Here is a 17,269-nt window from a genome sequence, read left to right as displayed (position 1 = left end):
CCAACACCAATACTCTTGTTGCTATACCACTCCATCTCTTTTCAATCAAAGAAAGGAATTACAAGAAGCTCCATGCATGGAAGAGAAACCTTGAGGGAGATAACAGCTTCAAACAGGCAGAGTGGAGCAGGCAGTCATTGCGTTCTAACCAGCTGTGGCAAAAACTCAAGTGTAAATAGTATAACTGCAGCAGGAACACAGAGGGAGCAAGAAAGCCGACAACTATATTTATTAAGATTTTTAATGCAATTGCTTCAACAAGCTGGAGAGACATTTAAGACTCCAACAACTCGGTGCATCTGGTTCCCCCTCCCGACAGGAGCCCATTTTGACGAGTGGGAATTAAATTCACAAATGTAAGAAACTAGAATGGTTTATCAAATTTCTTCCTGCTGTTATGAAAAATAATGTTGTGATACGGAATGAGATTAAATCCTTCAAAAATCAAATTTAGGTTAAAAAACAGAGAGAGAGAGAGAGGTGGGCAGGATAACCAGTCTGCCAGAGGGAACAGAAGTATCCTGTCCAATTCTTGGAAAACGGTTTGTAGAAAGCAAGCCTGTTTCTTCATGTCACTGAAAAACTATTAAAATTAGAGAAGCTCCAAGCATTTGAAAATCGTTAGCCCATAGCCTCTTCCCAAATTACAGACACAAGGCATCCAAAGACCAGGGTCAGGATGGTATCGTCAGAATCACCTTCATCTTGATCCAACCTTCATGGAGACCCCACTGTGCATGTTAGCTCTTAGTTTCTGCATAATGCCCCCAGAAATTGTTAGAGATTGGGGGTTGCAAGCCTTCAGCTTATAGAAGGAAATTGCACCATTTAGGAAGCTAAGTGATTTGAAGGTATATGTAGCTATAACCAAATATATTAGGGTTGGTGCAAAAGTAATTGCCAATTTTCTCATTACTTTTAATGGTAAAAACACAATTTCTTTTGCACCAACTTAATACCTGCCTGAAGTGCACAAATGTTAATTCACTGAGTTCTAACTATTCCAATAAGTTATTCAGTAGGGAAATAAAACATTAACCCTTTATCTCCAGATACTGGTGCATTTGGATTCCATTAACCTTTTTCTAACTACACTAGCCCACATCGACTTCCTTTTTCTATGAAAAATTACTTCTATGGGTGATGTAACTTGACCCATAATTGCTTTTTTGTGATGTTTATGCAGGTAAACTCTGACTCAAACCAAAGAGTAAGTTATGTAAGCGCTGGAGCCAAACTGATCATCCAGAGCAGGTACTTAACATGTTATCAATTCATTAATCACAAGAAAAGGGAAATGTTAATGGAAGGCTTGGAAGGGAAGGAGATAATTACATGGAAAGCATGCAGCATGCTGGAGGAGAGAAAGACTTCATGAAGCATACAAACACTGGACTTTGGGCAGCCAAAGGTTTACAAAAGAATACTGAAAACATGGGAGAAGAGAGGGCAGAGGTACCAGTACATAAAGGAGGCTATGAGAAATACTGACTGGTGTGCTGAGCTATTTGCATACACTGAACTAAACATTGCATTAAAGGCTATCCTCTTCGACAGAACACTCAGCTTCAGGAGGTACACACATGAATAGCAAAGAAAGAAAGGGACATTCCCTGGTCCAGAAAGGGCATTAGAGGCAAATGTGGTGATGGTTGTCAAAGCCAACCTACTCTTTTATCCCAGAAAGGAATATGAGACTATGTCAAGTACAAACACAATTCATCCAAGAAAATAGAAATCAAGCCCTGGTTCTATCTTTAGGCCACAGATAATTGAACGTGTTGCCCTTTCTTCACTCAGTTTACTCCATCTTCGTCTTTCTTGTCTCTAGCCTTCAAGTTTAAGGAAGAAAATTCATATTTACCAATGTTGTAAGACTTCATATGATTGATGTGTGTGTGTCTGTATCATTCTCCATTTCACAATTTTCTTAAGTACAAAGCATTAATATTGCTTTCATTAAATGAGCAAAGATGCTAAGGAAATGACCAATCAGACCATATGGAAAACAATTTTCATCCTTACAAAGTTTAATTATCATGTAGACAAACTTTGAAGATGGATGGATTGTAAAAAATTCAGATGAAGCAGACTTTTTCTCTTTATTGATTTTGTTTTTTTAGCCACCTCTTGGCTTTCAGGGGGAATGAACAGTGAATCCAAGATAAGACTTTTAAAATCAGAGTCCCCCCCAATCCTGTTTGACAGCTTTATACTTGATAAGAAGAAACTCAGAGTTACATTGCTAAGAGGTGGCAGAGCAAATGAGAAGCAAGGTATCAAAGGTAAACAAGAGGAAGGCTTTTTTTTCTTTTATTCAGTTTCATCAAAGTCTCTAAAGGTTCTAATTTTTAAAACACGTGTCTAACTGCTAACACTGGAATTAAGGAGAGGAGGAGAATGAGATCTGTCATAGTCTAAAATGCAATCAGGGAAATAGGAAGGTCCTCTCTATTCTCCAAAATGGTGCCTACTTATTCAATTTTCTCCTATTCATTTAACCAAGACAAAATGTGTTGCATATCTGGCATAAAGTAATCTGAGTTACACATGATAAATAAGATACCATCTTTGAACCTAAAGGAGCTTATAATCAGGAGCTTTTCTCCTAAAGGAGAAACTCTAAATATTATCATATAATTCAAGATGGTAAACATAGGAAGGTCAAGAAAATACCGAGTGTAGTTGGAGAACTTAATAGTCCAGGACTGTAGACTCAAATTTCAACATTTTTTTTCACTGTGTTGGCTGCATTCATTGACTTCTTTGGCAACTGGCTTGCAGTCTTACTCTTCACCCTAAATTCTGCCATCACTCTTGAGTGACTTTATTATCTTCATAGCCAATCTTACTCCACGGCTTCAGAAACTTACTCGTTTACTCCACTTCGTCTGCCATAACAAAATACTATAAACTGGGTGGCTTATAAATAAGAAGAATTTATTTCTTACAGTTTTGGAGGTTGGAGTCTGGGATGAAAGCACCAGCAGGTTTGACGTCTGGTGAGAGCCCGCTTTGGTTCACAATCTTCTCACTGTGTTCCTCAAGTGACAGAAGGAGCAAAAGATTCTCCAGGGTCTCTGTCTTTTTCTTTTTTCTAGAGACAATGTTTCACTCTGTTACCCAGGCTGTAAGTGCAGTGGCAAGGTCATAGGTAACTGAAGACTCAACCTTCCAGGCTCAGGTGATCCTCCCACCTTAGCCTCCTGAGTAGCTGGGACTACAGGTGCAATCCACTGCATCTGGCGGGGTGTGTGTGTCTGTGTGTGTGTGTGTGTGTGTGTGTGTGTGTGGAGATGGCGTCTCACTATGTTGCCCAAGCTGGCCTCAAATTCCTGGTTTCAAGCCATTCTCCCATCTTGGCCTCCCAAAGTGCTGGCATTACAGGCGTCAGCCACTGTACCTAGCTTGGCATCTCTTAGAAGGGCACTAATTCCACTCATGAGGGCTCCACCCTCATGACCTAATTACCTACCAAAGATCCCCCCGCCTAATACCATCATATTGGGGGTATTTCAAAATGTAAATTTTGGGGAATATGAACATTCCATCTATAGCACCCTCCCATTTTTTTAAGAGATGGGGTCTGGTTCTGTCACTCAGACTAGAGTACAGTGGTGTGGTCTGCCGCCTGGAACTCCTGGCTCAGTGGTCCTTCCTCCTCAGCCCCAGAGTAGCTGGGATTACAGGCATGAGCCACTGCGCCCAGTCACCCTCCCATACTTGACATCTCTCAGAACTGTCGAACTGCACCATCCCTGAAGCTGCTTATTAATATAAGCATAAGGCAGCTTTGACCACAAATTACTGCTGTTCCACCTATGTCCTACGTTATTCTCAACACACAAGTTCATCCGTCCTGTAGAAACCTCTGGAGCACTTCCTACTTTACTTGCTCCTTTTCCACACCTTCTAGGCTTCATTCTCTTCCTTTTTTATCTACAATTTTGTGGTTAATAATGTCAACCACTCTCTTGCTAGTCTTCAGGAACTTTCTTGCTCCAGTAACTTCTAGCTGCACCTGCCTAACAAGATCCCAAATGTATGTGAATTCAACATCCTACCTCTCACTGAATGTCTCACAAATTGCTAAGTATTACTAGAGGAATTCACCCATCCAGGCTGACTGGGGCCACCATAAATTTATGGTTAATAACTTCAGTTGGCCCCTGAAATTTGCCTCAAAACATTATCATCCCTATCACCAAATTCTCCCCTTCTCTACTTCAATTTCACAGATTCTCAAGTATTCCCAACATCCCACTACCGTCAATCTTTCCGCTATCATCTAGCAGATGACCTCTTGGAGAAGTAGAAACCATCAGACTGTAAATCCTTTAGCTTCCCAGAAGACTACTTACGTACATGCCTTCCATCTCTACCTACATCAAAGGTCATTTCTTTCACTTGACTGCAGATCCCATCCTCTGGTTTGGTCAAGGAGAGTTACTTGAGTGTGTCTTCCTGTATGGTCAATTTCTTTTCTATTAGATTCAACTATGTTCAAATATCTCCAGAATTTCTCTCATATACTTTCTCCCCATTCTGACTAAACACTATAATGGTCTCCACTCTTCTTGGCAAACTTCAAAGATTGTCTAGAATCAAAGCTCCTATTCCTTCATGTCCTAAAATTCTCATGCCCTCCAGTCTGGCTTCTCTCTCATATGTACCACTCACCTACAACCAAACAATTCTATGAGGTGATCAATGATTTCCATGGTGTCAAATCCCACGGACCCTTAATTTGTATTTGACATCTCAAAACATGCAGCGTTGTTATTCCCGCCTACCAAAAGATCCTCCTTGCTTCCTTGACTTAACACTCTTCTAACTTAGTTTCTTGACCAACACATCTCAGTCTCTTTTCCTGGTACTCATCCTCTATCCACTCTGTAAATGAGAGAGTTTCTTCCTCAAATTTCCTTGCCTGGTTGCATCAAAAGTTGTCTATTACTATTGGCTTTAATTTTCACAGTAGGCTGGCATTCCAAATACATACAGTAACATTATATTAAAAAATGTTTTTCCTCTGAATGACAGAGCTAACATTAATTTTTTGACACTACTTGAAAAAGGGATAAAAAAATTTCTGTGACTTCATCTTACCTGTTAATACTTGATTTAGATTTTGCCATTAAAATTTTTATAAACCAAAGGGTTACAGGAGTGAAAATAGTTGGGAAGAACTTCTGAAAATTTTCTTCCTCCATAAAAGCAACAAGACCACTGGCAAAATTTTCTGAATCAACTTTTTCAGAATGCTGGAAGTGAGCCAAAGGTTTTCAGCAATCCAGGGAGCACTTATTCAAGAAAAACAGCTAACTCTAAGTAAGAACTACAAGCTCCATATCACTTCTACCTCCCCTATTCCTACTGTCCCACCCCCAGCTCCCTGATAGCCTTGAAAATGAGTGAAAAGTTAGAGAAGCATAGACTGTATCATGTAGTAAAGATGAAAAGCAAGATAAAGCAACATTATCAATTGTTTATGAATCAATATAAGTATAAAATATTCACAGGATTAAAACTCCTAATTCCAGATAGTTGTTACCTCTGTGGATGACAGAAGAGGAATGAGATCTGGTTGGTTACTAAGACTTCAACTATATCATTAAGAATTTTATTTGGGGCCTGGTGTAGTGGCTCATGCCTGTAATCCCAGAACTTTGGGAGGCTGAGGTGGGTGCAACACAAGGTCAGGAGTTCGAGACCAGCCTGGCCAATATGGTAAAACCCCATCTCTCCTAAAAATACAAAAATTAGCCAGGTGTGGTGGCGCGCACCTGTAGTCCCAGTTACTCAGAACCTGGGAGGCAGAGATTGCAGTGAGCTAAGATCGTGCCACTGCACTCCAGCCTGGGCAAAAGAGCGAGACTCCGTCTCAAAAAAAAAAAAAAAAAAGAATTTTATTTGGAAAGGAGAAGGGAGGGTGGGAGATAGATCTGAAGCAAATAAGGCAAATTTGTAAGTCCGAACTGGGTGGTTCATACATGATTTTTTGTTATATTGGTGTGTCATTTTTTCTGCATGTGAAATATTATATAATAAAATGAAAGATGTACATGTGTGTATATATATGTACCAACTTATATGTGTACCAAAACGTGGTCAGATTTATTTTGACTTTAAATTATCAGCTCTTCCAAGTGTAGAGACTAGAGGAATTAGAGCTGAAAGTGAATTACTAGGCCACTGGTGTGTCTTGCTAATTAATCCTCTCTGGAATCCCTATAAGAATCGTCTTTTCATTTTAAGATAACACCTGTTCTTGTTGGCAAATAAATTCATGATTATCGATATTTAGAAACCACAACAAAGAATAAATAATGCAATATAAAATTATACATAATCATACTGTAGAGACATAACCACCATTTATATCTGGGTATATATCTTTGTTTTTTTTTTCTATGCAGATATATCTTTTACATAAAATTAGGATCATATTTCTCACATGTAAATGAGATTATCATGTGTTTATGAAAAACCTCCAATGGCTTGCTATTATCCTCCTATAGAATATAAATTCCTTCTCTAACTTTGGCCTCAGAGACTCTATGTGAGCCAGACCTGCCTGCTTTGTCTCTCAGGCCCTTCCTTGTTTATTCTTTTTGTTTTGTTTTGTTTTGTTTTTTGAGACAGAGTCTCCCTCTGTCACCCAGGCTGGAGGGCAATGGCACGATCTCAGCTCACTGCAACCTCCACCTCCTGGGTTCAGGTGATTCTCCTGCCTCAGCCTCTCATGTAGCTGGGACTATAGGCACACGCCGCCACGCCCAGCTAATTTTTTTTTTTTAAGTAGAGACGGAGTTTCATCATGTTGCCCAGGCTGGTCTAGAACTCCTGAGCTCAGGCAATCCACCCACTTCAACCTCCCAAAGTGCTAGAATTACAGGCATGAGCTAGAATAGGAGTACTGCATCCAGCCACCTATTCTATGTTAACACTATTAGCCATCTTGTTGGACCAAGCTTGCTTCCAGCATAGTACCTTTGCACATGCACTACTCTCTACCTGAGATGCTCTTCCCTCATATGTGTGCTTGGATTATGGTTCAACAAATATTCACTTCCTTACTTCTCCTACTCTGGAGAGAATGTAGTTTCTTGTCCCAGTGATATCAGGCTTGTCCACGCAACTTATGTTGTTCAATGGGATGTTAGCAAATGTGACACAAATAACAGCCGGCAATATGCTTATGTGGCGAGATGAACCCTCTTGTGCCTCTGTCATCATCATAAAGAACATGCCCCACCTAACCCACTGGTCTAAGATTTACATGGTGCAGACCTGGGCACAACTTTCAACTTGGTGCCAAGCCCAGGTTGAATCAACTAAACCCTGCCTGCCTTCATCAGAGAGAACACATCATGTGGAGACAAGAGTTATTTTAATTTATCTTAAGCCACTGGGTTTGGGGATGGTTCACTACCAAGTTTTATTATGGAAATACTTCATGAAGACCTTGTCTCCTTTCAGTTTACTCTTGCACTTCATGCAAATCTTGGTTCATGTGCCACCTCCTTTGCATCCCTTTCTATCCCTTAGACTCTGCTTAAATGTATGCACAGTAGGGATCATAATTCCCACATCACAAATGTGTTTGTTTATATTGTTCACTGCAGTCTCTCCAGTGCCTAGAATGGTGCCTTCTGCATTGTATGTGCTCAATTAATAATTGTTGAATGAGTGAGGGAATATTTGAGCCTCTTGCTTTTTACAACTTTTTAAAAAGTTTTCTCCATTTATTTTTTTAATTGATACAATGTAGGGATGAAAGGCAGGTGTGTACGCAGCCTTTTGGGCAGCTAAAGACCTTTCCCTCTAAAGTTTGCAGTTTTTTATTTGACCTATATAATAAAAGTTTTCACTAAATTTTTGCAAAAACTTGGTTTTGTAATTTTTTATTCTATAAGATAGTTGTAAATGATACACAATTGTTTTAATTTGCCTTTTTGTGTAATTGGTGAGGTTAAACATGTTTCATTGTTTACACTGATACAATTTAAATAAATAATTCATGGGATACAAGTGATGTTTTGATATATGTATACAATCCAGAATGATTAAATCAAGCTAATTAAAAATAAGATTACCATAAGACCCAGCAATCTCACTTGTAGGTATGGATCCAAAAGAATTGAAGTCAGCATGTCAAAGAGATAATTGGCACTCACAGGTTCACTGCACCACTATTCACAATAGCCAAGGCAGGAAATCATGGACAGTGTCTATCAGCAGATGAATGGATAAATAAAATGTGACATACATACAATAGGGCCAGGCATGGTAGCTCATGCCTATAATCCCAACATTTTGGGAGGCTGAGGCAGGAGGATCACCTGAGGTCAGGAGTTTGAGACCAGCCTGGCCAACATAGCGAAACCCTGTCTCTACTAAAAATACAAAAAAAAAATCAGCTGAGCACAGTGGGAGACTGAGGCAGGAGAATCACTTGAACCCAGGAAGCAGAGGTTGCAATGAGCCAAGATCATACCACTATACTCTAGCCTGGGTGACAGAGTGGAGACTGTCTCAAAAAATATATATATATGGTACATATACAATGAAATACTATTCAGCCTTTAAAAAGAAGGACATTCTGTCATTTGCAGTAACATGGTTGAGATTGGGGACATTATGTTAAGTGAAATAAGCCAGTACAGAAAGGCAAATACTGTATTATCTTACCTGTATGAGGGATCTAAAAGTGCTGACTCAGAGAAGTAGAGGGCAGAATGGTGGTTACCAGAGTCTGGAAGGAAAGGAGAAAGAGGAAGGTGAAAGTGAGGTATTAGCTTTTTAAAAATTTAACATCATATCATGAGCTTTTCCAAATTATTCTCATTTCTGTATCATTAGACAGTTTACTTCTAACTTTTGCTATTACAAATAACATTATCATAAGTGCCTTTATACATAAATCTTTCTGCATATTCTTATTTTCTTAGAATCAGCATCTAAATCAAAGGCTTTGAACAAATTGGGACTCTAAATGTATTTGAACACATTTTTCCCTCTCATGTTTGCACAGTTTTCTACTTTGACCTATATAAGTGTTCACTAAATTTCTGTGAAAACTTGGTTTTATAACTTTTAAAATCCATAAGATGTTGAAAATGATATGCAATTGTTTTAATCTGCTTTTTTTGTATTATTAGTGAGGTTAAATATATTTTATGTATGAGAAATTATTAGTAATTATTTGAAAATATTCATGTCCTTTGCCCATTTTTGCCATTAGCATGTTAAATTATTGATTTCTAAAGATTCTTTATATATTATGGCTATTAAGCTTTGTTAATTGTCTCGAAAATTGAGAATGTTTTTTCCAACTGTTCATTTTCTTTCCATTTTAAGCCACTAAAGCACAGTAGATGAAATTTTGTTTTGGGGTATCAGGTTGAGTTGAACATGACCACCAACCAGCTCTGCCTCTTTCTAACTATATGCTCTTAAGTACATTAAGATCACAGAGTTATCACTTAACCTCACAGAGCTTCAGTTTCTCATCTGCAAAATGTGAAGAATAATGCCCACTATGTAGGGGTGCAGGGGCTAAGATCGATAAAGTATGTCTAGTCAGTTTAGGTTCTTTGAGTTAGTTTAAGCAACATAAACTAACTCTGACTAATGGTGAGCAAAGCAATTAATGTATTGGAAAGATACTGAGATATCTCACCAAATTACGGATGATGGGATTACTAGAACTTAGGAAAAGCAAAAAACATGGGCAGCTCCAAGAGTCAGCATAGAAGCTCTTCTATAAACTGCCCAGCCACAGCCCAGCCACCCACAACCCAGCTCCAGTTGCTTTTTGTCCCTGGTGTCAATATTCAAATTTCTGTTTGAAGAATCTGACTGGCCTAACCTAGATCATATGCCCACTCCCCCCACCTAAAATCAGGGAGTAGAGTTTAATTACAGAAGGGGTGTGTGAGGCACACAAACCTCCCAAATTAAAAATAAAAAAAAATAAAAATAAAAAGAGGAAAGAAAGAGGGGGGATGAAAGGAGCAAAAAAGGAAGGAAGGAAGGAAGATAGGGAGACAAGGAGGAAGAAAAGAAAAAAGGAAGAAAGGGAGGGAGGGGAGGGAAGAGGGGAGAAAGGAGGGAAGAAAGGAGGGAGGGAGGGAGGGAGGAGGAAAGAGAAGGATGGAGGAAAAAAGAGAAAATAAAGGATGGAAAGAGGGAGAGAGGAAAGAGGGAAGGAAGAGAGGGAGGGAGGGGAAAGGAGGAAGAAAGGGAGAAAAGAAAGGAAGGAAGGAAGGGAGGCAGAGAGAAAGGAAGAAAGGGAGGAAGGGAGGAAATGAGGAAGTAGGAAAAGGAAGAATTAGGGAGGGAATGAGAGAGGGAGGGAGAAAGGGAGGCAGGAAGCTACTCGTGTAAAGGAATTGCTGAGTTCTGTATCTGTCCCTTTAGTAAGCTGGCAAAAATAGTAGCCATTCATAATACTATGCAACATTTTTCTCTGGATTTTATAACACATTTAGAAAGAAGAGATTCCATTGAAGTCAGACACTTAAATAAATTTCTCATAGTAAGTTCTCTTTTGCTTTCATTGAACTCGTTCCCAGGAGAGCCCGCCACTGAATCAGGCTGAGATTTTCTCAGCATTCTAAGGGTTGAGGCTTGGTACTAACTGTAAAGCAGCAGCAGGCCTCTTCAGCTGACCCTCTGCGTTAGCCTGCACTACGCATGCTCAAGTGTATTCTAGAACAGAGTAGAACTCTCCATCGGTCACGTGCTAGAAATCAACCTTTCAAAACATCTGACATTTCAAACCTGAAATAGAAAGTCTGGAAGACCAAGTTTTCAAATTTGTAGGCTTCTAATCATTTATGTAGTATAAAATAATAGAAAATCCTCCAAAGATATTGATCCTTGGAAAGGAGTTATGCCTTCCAAGCCATGACTTTTAAAGCCATAATTCCTGTCCCTAAAATGATTTAATGGTATCTATCTCTCAAGATTACTGTGAAAATTAAGGTAAAATAAAATTTTTTTTAAGTAAAAAAATCAAATTAAATTAAGATTAAAACTGAAAGCACTTTATAATGAAATTCCACATTCCCCTATCTCTTTTCCCTTAGAGCTAGTTGACAGCACAATAAAAACTTCCTTTGACTAATTTTATATATATATTTATTCTTATATATAAATATATACTTATGTAAATTTATAAGTATAGATGTTTCTATTAATATATTTATAGACATATTCTTATATGTTGATATCTATTTTATACATATACAATCAGTCAGAGAAAGTGTGTTTTATAGAGAGAGATGTGTATATATGTAGAAAGTTTTTATATATGTATATAAGTCTCAAGACTCTACTTCACCTTGGTTTTTTTAAAAAAAAAAAAAGTCTATCTTAGTTACAAATGAGAAATAACGACCCTTGTCCCCTGTAGTTGCAGGATAATTAATCCTAACGCAGTATTTGACTTTTCCTGGCAATCTCAGCATATCGTCAGGAAAAGCATGTTTACTTTACATTGAGATGACCTAATATCTTCATTTGTCTGGAACTGAGGGGGTACCTGGGATGTAGGACTTTTCATGCTAAAACTGGAAAAGTCCTGGATAAAAGAGGACACGTTGGTTATGCTGTGTTTGTCACTTAAATCCCCTGAGAAAGAAGAAAATAAAAGCTTATTGCCACAAAGTCTTAATTCAAGTGCTTGTATGTTTTAGATAAAAGGAAACTAAGCTTCCAGGGGGCAATTAATTCTCAGGTTAAAGAATCCCAAAAACTGTGTGCTCCATTGCTGCCTGAAAATAGGCTGATAAATTAATTCACAAATTCAATTTAATCCAACATATATTTATTGAGCATCTTCCTTGAGTAAAATACTATGTCAGCCATTGAGGATCACGGGGATCTTTAAGTGCAATGAAATATTCTGGCATTTCCTAATATACTAGGGAACACGTTCTGAGTTAGAATTATATTGCTCTGTGTTATATAAGTATACAAATATATTAAATAACTATACCATATTATATTGTAATATAAAACAAACTGTGCTAAATACTATCATTGTATTTTCTGACTCGGAAACAAGGATGCAAGTCTGGTGAATTTTACTTTTCCTCTTTACATACCTATTTATTAATAATTATTTTTTAGATAGTATTAACAAATTGCCACTATAAAAAAAGTATAACTAAAATTGGGGCTGTGGTAAAAAAATTCAGAATGAATGGGGAGTATAATAATGAAGACCATAATAAAAGTATCGTCATGGACCATGTAATGATGCCTGTCAACAACAAACACATATATAAAAGTGGTCCCATAAGATTATAACACTATCTTTACTGTACCTTTTCTGCATTTAGATATGTTTGATGCAAAAATACCATGTGTTCCAATTGCCTGCAATATTCAGTACAGTAACCTGCTCTACAGGTTTGCAGCCTGAGAGCAAAAGGCTGTATCACGTAGCCTAGCTGTATAGTAACTAGCTGTATGATTCAGGTCTGCATAAGTACACTCTACGATGTTTGCACAATGACAAAATAAAATAAAGATGCATTTCTCAGGACACATCCTCGACACATGGTGGTTTTTAAAAGGAGGGGTATAGGATGCACTTTAAACTGGCTACCAGGATCACAACAGGACGCTATTCCTCACAGCAATCTTGCAAGTTCCATTTTACAGATGATGAAAGTAAAGCTCAGAAAGTTTCAGTAAGGGACCAGGCATGGTGGCTCACATCTGTAATCCCAGCACTTTGGGAGGCCAAGAAGGGTGGATCACCTGAGGTAAGGAGTTCGAGACCAGCCTGGACAATATGATGAAACCCATCTCTACTAAAAGTATAAAAATTAGCTGGGTGTGTTGGCATGCGCGTGTAATCCCAGCTACTCAGGAGGCTGAGACAGGAGAATCCCTTGAACCTGGGAGGTGGAGGCTGCAGTCAGCCAAGATCACGCCACTGCACTCCAATCTGGGCAACAAGAGCAAAACTCCATCTCAAAAAGAAGGAAAGTTTCAGTAAGGGGCAGTGTCACAATTCAAGCTCAGCTCTGACTCCAAAGCTCAGTAAACTACATTACCTTCCAGGAAGATAACGTGTTCCACAAAGAATCATTACAGAACGAGACAACAGAGTCCTAAGTTGCTCAAGAATGTGATTTATTGAATCAGTACTCTGAAAGAACATGAAGAAACAATGAGTTGTTTATGTATCTAAACTCAGCACCTGGCTTAGTTCACAGGAGATGTTCAATATGGTCATATAGAATAAATTAGGTCTGCAGTTTTAGGGGACAACTTCATCAAATACTTCTAGAAACAGGTTTGAGAAAAGCTATCAAATTTCAGGTTGGTAAAATTTCATTCCCTGCTTTTCTCACCCAGCATTTCAGGTTATTTTTGTTGTTGAAAAAAAGAAAGAAAAGGGAGAAAGAAAAAGAAGAAGAATAGGACAAAGAAGAGGAGGAGGAAGAAAAAGAGGAAGAGGGAAAGTAGAAGGAAGAAGAAAAGACAAGACCTATCAATCTCCACCAATCTATTCCATACAGTTTTCATGACTGCTGTCTTTTGAGGTTTAGATTTTTCTCTCTGATGGATCCCTATATTCAAAGTCAACTTTTCAGAGAACCTGGCATTTAAAAAACAAATGGAAACAAGAGAATGCCAAGTCTTAAAATTTCATAAACATCTACCTATTTGTTTGATATAACCATGTTGAAAAATCCTCCATGATACTGATCCCAAAGTACACCCAATTTGGATAGCCATAGCTCTAACACATTTCTTCAGAGTCTCTGTTTTGGAGCCAAAGTCTAGATTACACAGATTAAATTTTTTTTTTTAAGTATTTGGAGATTTTTTTCAACTAAGGTGAGAAAATAGAGTCAATGACATTCTTCCAGGAAACATCAAGAGATCTTCAGAACGTACATAGCAACTCTCCTCCCTTTCCAAGGCACACCACCTGGCTAGATTCTGAATGAGGCAGTGCTCCAATGGGATTGGCATCAACCCCGCCCATCCCTGGAGGAGTCTAGTTATTAGATTATTTTTTAAAGATTCATCTTTCCCAAGTCTTTGGAGGCAGTACAGCTGGGAGTCATTAGCTGTAATCAGGGGGAGGAAGCAGTGGGTGAATGCTGTGTCTTTCTGCCACAGCCATCTGGGCAGAGGGAATGTGGTTTTAAACCCTAGTGGGTGGGGGAAGTTATTGGGATCCTGTTATATTTGGACTTGACTTCAGACCCTAAACAAAGATCTTTTTTTTTTTTCTTCTGGGGTTTGCTTTCTGGAAATAGAAGGAAAAGATAGCTGGAATAAGCCAGTGGACATCTCACAGAACATCATGGTCAAAGCAGACAGACAGTCTGAACACAACAGCCCAACAGTCAGACACTAGCTGAGTGGGGGCCTTGTTTATTCCTAGTTTAGTGTTTTAGAAAGAAAAGAAGAGCTCATCACATTGTGAGATATCTCCTTTTCTTTCCCCTGCCTCCGCCTTTTCCAAAGATAAGGACATCTCTTCCATTTCAGAAAAGAAGACTCTGTCTCTTAAGACTATGTCTTTTAAGTTGCCCATATAGAAACCACTTTGATTTGGTTTTTCTTCTTCTCTCTTCTCTGACAATATTGGCAACATGATGAAATAAATAAAAAGCAAGAAATCCCGGTTTACTGACTGTGTGCCCTTAACAAATTAGGTCAGCTCTGGGCCTCAGCTTCCTTGCCTGTAAAATAAGGATAATGATAGATACCTCAGAAGGTAACTAGAAGAATTCTGGATGACGCGTGTCAAGCATCTAGCATACTCCCTGGAACACAGCAGGCACCCAACAATTGGTAGCTATTCTCATTTGTTGCTATTTATATCAAACTTTTAATATAAGTAGCGAAATTCATCAAATCATTTTATAGGATTTTTTGGAGGGAAACTTGCCAAGTTAGTTTGTTTTTTGTTTATCGATTTTGAGACAGGGTCTCTCTCTGTCACCCACACTGGAGTGTAGTGGTGCAATCTTGGCTCGCTGCAGCCTCCACCTCCCAGGCTCAAGCAATCCTCCCAGCTTAGCTTCCCATGTAGCTGGGATCATGGTGCACACCACCATGCCTGGCTAATTTACTTTTTGTAGAGACAGTGCCTACCTATATCGTCCAGGCTGGTCCCGAATTCCTAGGCTCAAGCAATCCTCCTGCCTCACCCTCCCAAGTCAGCTAAACATAGTTCATACTTCCAAAGCAGTAGTCTCTAAGTTGGATATCTATAGAACCAAATACCATCTATATTTGTGTGTGTATTTGAGCCTCACAGGGTTTTAAATCTTTTTAAAATTATTTTATCCAGGTACAGTGGCTCATGTCTGTAATCCCAATACTTTGGGAGGCTGAGGTGGGAGAATCACCTGAGGCCAGGAGTTTGATACCATCCTGGGCAACATAGCAAGACCTTGTCTTTGCAAAAGATAGAAACATTAGTCAGATGTGGTGGTGCTTGTCTGTGGTCCTAGCTGCTCAGGAGGCTGAGGCAGGAGGATCACTTATGCCCAGGAAATCCAAGCTACAGTGAGCTATGATCATTCCACTGCACTCCAGCCTGGGCAATGCAGCAAGACCCTGTCTTTAAAATAAAAAACTAAACAAAAAAAATCAAAAATTAAAATTATTTTGATATCATAAAATGTGTATCTCACATCAAGATATATATATATTTGCAGCTTTCCAGAAACACTAGAATTTGGCAACCTTGGGCCAGCATTCCTTAGTGTCAACAAAGGGGTAGGGCCGAACAGGGACTGTCCCTTTTAGACAGAACCTGTGTTATTCAGTTGGCCATAGACCCCTGCCCTCTTGTTGCAGGAACCTGACCCTGCTTCACTATCTTATCCTGTCTGACTCTTTCAGGCATTTGAATCTGTAATACCTTTATTTGCCCCTTGCCTCCAAGTACAGATGGTTGAGAATCAAAGAAATATAAAGGTGCTTCATGAAGGGTGCTGTGTTTACAGGTATAGGACAGGAAGCGAAAAGAAAATCATAAGGCATTTCCATTAGAGGATCAGTCAGACAACAGGCACCAAACCCAGACCCTCCTCTGGGATCTTGGGCTTGTCCTTTAACTTCAACCAGTCTCAAGTTTCTAGCTTTACTCTTCCATTTCCCAAGGCAGGTGTGTGGACTAAACAATGCAATGTATGCGAGTAAACTAGAAAATGCTGTGTGTAAGGTAGATTATCAAACACAATAAACACAGTATCTAAAAGAAGAAAATCATTTACTAGCCCATCTCTAATAATGTATCTTCCTTGGAAATCGCACAACTGAAAGGGATCTTGAAATGTAATCTAGCCCTCAGTTTTACAAATGAACAATCTAAAACCCAAAAAGCAGTTCTCAAGAAGCTTACAATATGGTGAAGACAAAATATATGAAAAGGATGCTGACCGAAGGATGCCTAAAACCATGCGAGCCTCTGTTAAATCTAAGGGTGGAAATAGCAAGTCACCTGGGGCAGCTTTTTGTTTTTCATTTTTGTTTCGTTTGTTCATTTTTAGAAAAAATAATTTAAACTGCTTCTGCCTTGAATTTTAAAACGTCAGGGTCATGGGCACCCCCTTGCTCTGGAAAGAGCATATAACAAGACCTATGTACTGCAGATAGACACAAAAGATGTCTCTCCCCACGTTGCTCAGCTCTGTGCATGGGGTTGACCATCTGCAGAGACAAACAAAGTCTTCTGAGGATTCCTTGGGAAATTCAACCCAAGCTCCCTGAGATTCACAGTTGGAACATCTGTGAGGAACAACCAGAGTAGCCATTCCCAAGGTCCACTGACAAGAAGGGGGAGTCCCAGAGAGGAGCTCTCCCAGAAGGAAGGGGCACAAAGCCCCTTGCCAAAACAAGGGCCTAAGGGTTCTGGTGAGTATGGAGTGAGGCTGGAGACCCTTCTGTGTCGTTTCAGATTTTCCTAAAAATAGATACCAAGGCAGGATTAGAGATGGAAGAGATTTGTCAGGGGAAATGCCCCTGTAGAATAAAAAGGAGAGGGGAAAAAAAGAAAATGTGGAGAGTCTTCAGACCATGCTGCAGGACAGACACTGTGAAAGGAGAGCGGGAGGCAGGTGTGTCAGGTGGAAAGAGCCCCAGAGCACAGAGCAGCTGTGAGGAAGTCTCGGCCAGGGCCATGGGAAACATCTGAGTCAAGGTTGCCTGCTAGAAGTACCTGTATTAGGCAGAGATGTCCTGATTCTGGTTACCACCTCCTACTCTCACATCTACC

The 17,269-nt window shown here is 39.3% G+C and overlaps 1 protein-coding gene across 10 annotated transcripts in view; it reads right to left on the bottom strand.

Annotated features, from left to right (window-relative positions):
• Positions 1-8,694: 8,694 nt before the first annotated feature.
• Positions 8,695-17,269, bottom strand: part of RNF144B (ring finger protein 144B) — a 283,693-nt gene continuing 275,118 nt past the window's right edge. For all 10 annotated transcript variants that reach the window (XM_021665346.2, XM_064363027.1, XM_012476542.3 and 7 more), the window contains one exon: positions 8,695-8,758. The gene's annotated coding sequence lies outside the window, so the exon portion shown is untranslated. The remainder of the gene's footprint in view (positions 8,759-17,269) is intronic.

This window comes from Aotus nancymaae, unplaced genomic scaffold, assembly GCF_030222135.1.
Source record: "Aotus nancymaae isolate 86718 unplaced genomic scaffold, 86718_ANA_hifiasm-v0.15.2.pri h1tg000051l, whole genome shotgun sequence".
NCBI classification, from domain to species: domain Eukaryota; kingdom Metazoa; phylum Chordata; class Mammalia; order Primates; family Aotidae; genus Aotus; species Aotus nancymaae.
Note: the sequence above shows the minus strand (reverse complement) of the source record. Positions and strands in the feature narration are given on the sequence as shown.